At 40.0% G+C, this 6638-nt stretch overlaps 1 protein-coding gene across 16 annotated transcripts in view; it reads left to right on the plus strand.

Annotated features, from left to right (window-relative positions):
- The window catches only part of DLG2 (discs large MAGUK scaffold protein 2), a 1555116-nt gene that overhangs the window by 440823 nt on the left and 1107655 nt on the right, over window positions 1-6638 (plus strand). The window lies entirely within an intron of this gene.

The following is a 6638-nucleotide window of genomic DNA, read 5'->3' on the forward strand; positions in this document are numbered from 1 at the left end:
ACCTGTGTGGCCACATTTTAATCAGATAACATAACAGTGTCCAACTGTAGTTTCCAGTACTTGATTTCCAGAATTAGGGCTAGATTCTGCAAGTTTTGTTTGCTTATGCGAGATCTTACTCACATGGACAGTCCTATTGATTTCAAAGTAATAGTTATCAACATTCCTGATCTAATTGATTTCTTCAGTGAGAGTGTTTATTTGAGTAAAGTACTCACCAGGGTGCATATTGCTTGAGATTTTAGAAAAGAAAAAAATTAAGATTATTAAAATGTATGTGCATTTTTAGAGTTTTCTATAGAACTTGTCACCGGGGTATCTGAACATTGTAAGGATAAGTTAGATAAACATATCAGGATCCTTAGTGTTCTGCTCTTTTTCCTTCCAAGCACAGCTTTCGATAACGTCTACACTGCACAGATATTTTGGAATATCGGAGGTATCCCAAAATAACTACGCCACGCTACACAAACTGCCCATTATTTCAAAATGTTTTTGAAATAACAGGCATGCTATTTTGCCATCCCGGTAAATCTCGTTGCATGAGAGTTAAGGACCGGCTCAAAATAGCATGTTATTTCAAAAACTGGCACTATGTAGATGCGCCAAATTTCAAAATAAGATATTTCAAAATAGGTTTGAAATAAGATATGCAATTTGTGTAGCGCAAATTGCGTATCTGATTTTGAATTTAGGTTGCTGGGTACATGCACCCTATGTGTTATACATGAAGCTGGTAGAGATTCTGGTTGCTAATTAAAGTTGCCTATCATGTCCATTATAAAACCCTGGTTTCAGTTAGTTTCTTATAACTTTATCAAACTTTAACCATATGGGCTGAAAATGTTCATGTCAGGCGTCTGCATCATACTATTTTTATAAAAGAAGTGTGGGTAGAGAAATTAGTTGAGCCATTTCTAAGAATGAGGTTGGGGGAAAATTTTGTTGTGAATGTCCTGTCTAATTCTACAAGGTGTTTTTCCCTTCTCACCAGCAGCACTCTGAAAGTGATGGGGTTAAGTTGGATTATATCTATGATTGGGTACACTGTTCCATATTCCAGGGAGGCTTTTCCTATGTGCTTCATTAATTATTCAGATTGTGGTAGCATCTAAAGGACTCCATCATTTGGGGAGCCCATTTTACCTGGTACTTGTGCAAACATGCAATAAATGACAGCTTCTGCTCCAAATTGCTTACAACTTTGCTTTGCCAGTGAACAAATGGCATAGTATACTATGATTATAGGAAAAGTCACATGAGGAAGTAGAGAAACAGAAATCCAAAATATGTGTTACCTTCCCATTATTGTTTCTATGTGTGAGAATCACTGTCTCTTTTGTATATAGATAAAAGAGCAACCAGTTAACTAAGTCATTTTGAATTTGCAGCATCAGGTTAGATTGCCCCCAGCACTAGAGAACTGATGATGCAGAGTGAGATTGATGTACATTAGAAAGGACTTTATCTAAGAGACCAAAGTTCAGTCTCCTTTTTTAACTGAAGAACAAAAGACCATCAGTATCAACTTGAAAGGTAAATGAAAATAATGTTTAAACTTTTCAAAGAAGATTTTGCTCTTGCACCAATTGAATTCAATGGTGTTTTTCTGTAGGTGAATGTGGGAGTTGGCTCAGGTGCTAAATGTTGTACACATTATATCTAATGAGGTATTTAACCCAGTGTTTATTATCCTTGGAAACAAAACCACTGCACTTCTATAGACACACATTTATGGACAAACCAAAATTATGATCTAAAAACACTTAAAATCCTCCTTTGAGATGTCCATTTCCCAGACATCCTTTTGGAAAGGTGAAAGGGGAAAAAAGTCCAAATCTTGTAAAAACAAATCAAAGAAATCTAGGCACAAGCATTCTTCCTCTTAGTCTCTTTTTCATGGAATAAATAAAGTTCTCTGATTCCAAATGGGAGTTCTCTGAAGAGGAGACCTAAAACAAGCTTTAATCTGGGGGAATAACATGACACTATGGCTAAGAGGATAATTAAAACCAAACCCTACAACAGAAGGATAAAAAAGTAAAAGATAAATACTTTTCTCTAATTTCCAGAAATGGTTAGGAAAATATCATGTCACTTTACACTTATTGACAGACATTATATGCCAGGTTTCCAGAAATACTCAGCAGCCATAAAGTAGTCTAGATTGTCAAATGAGCTCAGTTCTTCTTTAGACTCAAAAATATGTGGCCAGATTTTCAAAAGTGCTCTTATTGGAGGCTGAAATCTTTTTCACCAGTGGGAACTGCTCAGTGCTGAGCTCCTCTGAAAACCTCGTTCCATTTGTGAGCGTGGAGCATTTATTATCTGCCTTTGAGCTCTTTTGAAAACAGGTCTTTATTAGGGCAAATAGGAAGTGGCCAGTTAAAGCAGAAAGTTGAACAAACTATGAAAACTTCATTCTACCACAAACAAAACCTGCATATATGTCAGTTATCAAGAACCACAGTAAATCCTTCAGTAGAGGGATTTTTGACTGTACGCTATACTACAAGACAGGAAAACTGAGTCCTTAAACAAAAATTAGTACGTTTCAAAATGTGATACCTATCTTCCATTTTGCCACCATATATATCTGGTAAAGGCCTTGGAACATGTTGAGATGTACTGATGTGGCAGAGAGGGCATTCACAGACCTACAGACAGCCCTCTGCAATAACTCCATTCTCATACCCCTGGATTTTTCCAAAGAATTATTTTTACAGATTAATACATCCAGATTGGTGCTAGGTGCTGTTCTGTCACAGATGGGCAGAGAGGATGAACACCCAATCCTCTACATTAGGAGAAAACTTCTCCCGAGGGAATGGGAATAAACAGATGTAAAGAGGAAATACCTTGCAGTTAAATGGGGCATGGAGACTCTGGATTACTACTTAGTAGACAGGCAATTTTTCCTCATGACCAACCATGCACCCCTCCAGTTGATGCAAGTGTGACCTATGGATGTAAGGGTATGTCTACACTACCCTCCTAGTTCGAACTAGGAGGGTAATGTAGGCATACCGCACTTGCAAATGAAGCCCGGGATTTGAATTTCCCGGGCTTCATTTGCATAAGCGGGGCTCTGCCATTTCTAAATCCCCGCTCGTTCGAACCCCGTGCAGCGCGGCTACACGGGGCACGAACTAGGTAGTTCGAACTAGGCTTCCTAGTTCGAACTACCGTTACTCCTCATAACTAGGAAGCCTAGTTCGAACTACCTAGTTCGTGCCCCGTGTAGCCGCGCTGCACGGGGTTCGAACGAGTGGGGATTTAGAAATGGCGGGGCCCCGCTTATGCAAATGAAGCCCGGTATGCCTACATTACCCCGCTAGTTCGAACTAGCGGGGTAGTGTAGACATACCCTAAGTGACTATTTCACTAATGGACTATCCGATAGGCAAAAGCTTATCAGATAGTCGACTAGTCACTTGACTAGTCGCCTCCCCCCTTGCTGCCTCTATGGGGGGAGCAGTCCCAGCACCGTCTCCGCAGGAGTCAGGGGTGGCAGGGAAATCAGCTGTCCCAGCTCGTGCTGGGTCCTCCCTGCTGTGCTTCAGCCTTTAAAATGTATTAAGAGCCTGCTGGATGGATATTAATACATTTAAAAGGCAGCACTGCAGTGGGGTTAGGCTCCCTGGGCCGGGCACTAACCCAGCTATGGCTCCCTTGCTTATCGACTAATCGACTAGTTGATGAAAAATCCATTGACTTGTCAATTACTTGATTAAACTAATTTAACATCCCTAGCGTGACCAGATGGTTCTTGTCATCCAACCATTCCAGTTCAGCAAACAACTTCTTAGAGGCAAGTTTTCAGTTCATAGAAATGCAGTTAGAAATGCAGTGTGGTCTATGTCTGTTTGTCCTGAACATGGGACTAGAAGCCAGTAAAAACTGGAATTTAATACCTAGTTTTGACACTTGCCTCAACCTTTATATCTCAGCTGCTTCAGCTGCAAAATGGGAATAAGAATGTTTTTATTAACTAAAACATCTCACAGGGATATTTTGTGAGGTTTCATTAACAAATATTTGTATAGTTTCTTGTAGATTCTTTTACTACAGATTTATTTGCTGATCCAAGAGCAGTGATTCTCTAACAGGTGGTAAAATTCGCTGCCAATTCAAGCGTCAATCAGTTTTACAAGATAATTACAAGCATTACAAAAGTTGTTAGAGGTTAGTTACCAGGAGACAGGTGGATTTTTAATTATCACTAGCTAATGTAAATGACTACACAAAGCATTTGGGTCTTTTATTTTTTGTGTGTTTAGTCACACCTGTTTTTTTCTGTTTTCATATATACTCAGCAATTTTTCATTTCAGCTAGTCAGACTCCTTTGCTAAATATTTCAAACATGCTGTAACAGAAGGGATTTTTTTCACTCAGTGTCCCAGTCTTGCACAGGCGAAAGTCATCATTTTCCTCATTTTCTTAACAGCCAGTGGTGACGGTTTGGTAGATTTAATAAAATAAAGAAAGATCTTCACTAGTTTGCTATTGAATCTAAAATCTTCTCAGCCTAAAGCAAGAATAAACCTTTTATATAATCTGAGTATTTATTAGTCTTCGTTAACTGAAGGTCACTCATAATCAGAGGCATAAGGAGGAGACTTCCAGTATGAGAGTTGTAAAAGATTCACACTGTGTAATTTAGAGAGGAGTAGAATAAGAGGGACATTTTGGAGGTACCCAAAGTGAGGATCAATAGAAGGCAGCAAAGTCAGATTCTCCTGTTGAGCTGCAGGAAGATTCCCCAGCTCAAGGCACTACATATGTCCCCCCTGTAAATTTATTTCCTGAAGAGGAAGTGCTGAGAGTACTGTGTATGAGTCTATAACACACTACACTGCACAGATTCTAGACAGCCCAGCAAGACTGCCAAAAATTAGGCAAGCCCCTGCGATTAAGTTACACCGGGGCCTCTCCAGACCTCAGAGTAGCTCAGGTTTAGAAGGGCACAAAGATAGTTTAATGGCATGTTATGCTCCCTGCTCTCCTGGGCATCGAGTTCTGTGCTGCATGAATTAGAATTTTGCTCATACGGGTAATGAGGGGAACCAGAAGCTTCCACGCCCCCTTGAACAAGGTGGAGAGGGCCAGCTCCATGTCCCCAGAAGGGGCAGGGCCTTAGGTGAAAGGGGAGGGGTTGGGGCAGCCAGCTCTCAGTGCTGCCCAGACCATGGTGCTGCCTCCACCCTCATCCTTTAAAGCTGAGTGGAACAGTGCATGCTCAGGCAGTAGGTGTTATAGTGACCTGGAGCCCTAAATCCCTTTGAATTGCTGGGCCCCTGAGTAATTTCTCCATTGCTGCCTCCCCCCCCCCCCATCAGCGGGCCTGTGAACTGTTAATAAAATCAAATCATTACATAATTTGTAATACTTTTCAACAGGTCTCTGCCTCACATTTTCTCATATACAATGTCAGACAGGCCCAAGTGCTGAGTATTTTATCCTTTCCTTTCTTTCCTAACTTGGGTTGAAATTTTTTTACACCACGAAATAGAGAAATATTCTGTGTTTCAACTTTGGGGCTCCGAGAAGTACCATCACAAAGGACCATAACAGAAAAGTAGAAGAGAGATCTTGGTAACCATCTATTGTAATCACAATGAACCTTGTTCTGTCAATATACAAAGATTTATTCAAGTCCTTCTTTATTCCAAATATCTATGTTTTTAAGGTTAATGAAAAGGAGTTCTAAATACCATGTGGCTGAGTATTTATGTCAATACACATTCTTGTTATCCAAAGGGTCTTTCTATTGCTCTTAACTATGGTCATAAAAGAAATTTAGAATCTACCGAGAAAGTTGACCATGTTAATGCTGTACTTTTTAAGGGTACCTCATTGCAGGAGGAATACCATCCAATTCGAGTTAGGGCTTTAAATCAGACTCCCATTTCACTGCCGCGTGTACACGCGGGCAGTTACTCCAGCCTAGTTAATTTCTAAAATGGCGACCGGCCGGGAACATGCAAATCAAGTGCGGGATATTTAAATCCCGGGCTTGATTTGCAACTTCGGTATGCTTCATTTGCCTCCCTACTTCGAAGTAGGGGGCAAGTGTAGACATACCCTAATTCAACAGATCTGTTACTGTTATGTAGTCAGAATCTCATGTTCACTGCAGTGGCAAAGATTCTTTTAACTGCCTTGTTCTCTTGTTAGCCTTGCTGAACCAGCGTAGCTGAAGGGACACGAGGTGAGTTTTTGTTCCATTTTGTGCATCGTCAACAGAATTGTTTGCTGTGATAAGTTCCAATAAGTAACAACTTTGCAAACCTATTGAAGACAATGGGGTTTGCAGAGGTGTCACTGAAAAACATAATTTAAACTCTGTGAGCTTGCACAGGTTATCACTAAGATCCTAACTTAGTTTTCAGAACATTTGTAACTGTGTGAAGGAAAGAAGTCAACTTAGAGAGGCAGAATGGCTTACAACACATCTTCCCCTAGCAAATGAAGAATGTGATATGGAAATACTGAAAGACAATAAACACAGAACTCAGCAATGGAAGTTTTATACAGTCACTTTTTAGATTAGAATAATTTCTCTGCCTACGATATTAATCTCTTCCTGTCTGAAAACAATGTATCAAAGTTCTCCAATTTTGTAACTGATACTATG

Source organism: Pelodiscus sinensis, chromosome 1, assembly GCF_049634645.1.
Source record: "Pelodiscus sinensis isolate JC-2024 chromosome 1, ASM4963464v1, whole genome shotgun sequence".
NCBI lineage: Eukaryota > Metazoa > Chordata > Testudines > Trionychidae > Pelodiscus > Pelodiscus sinensis.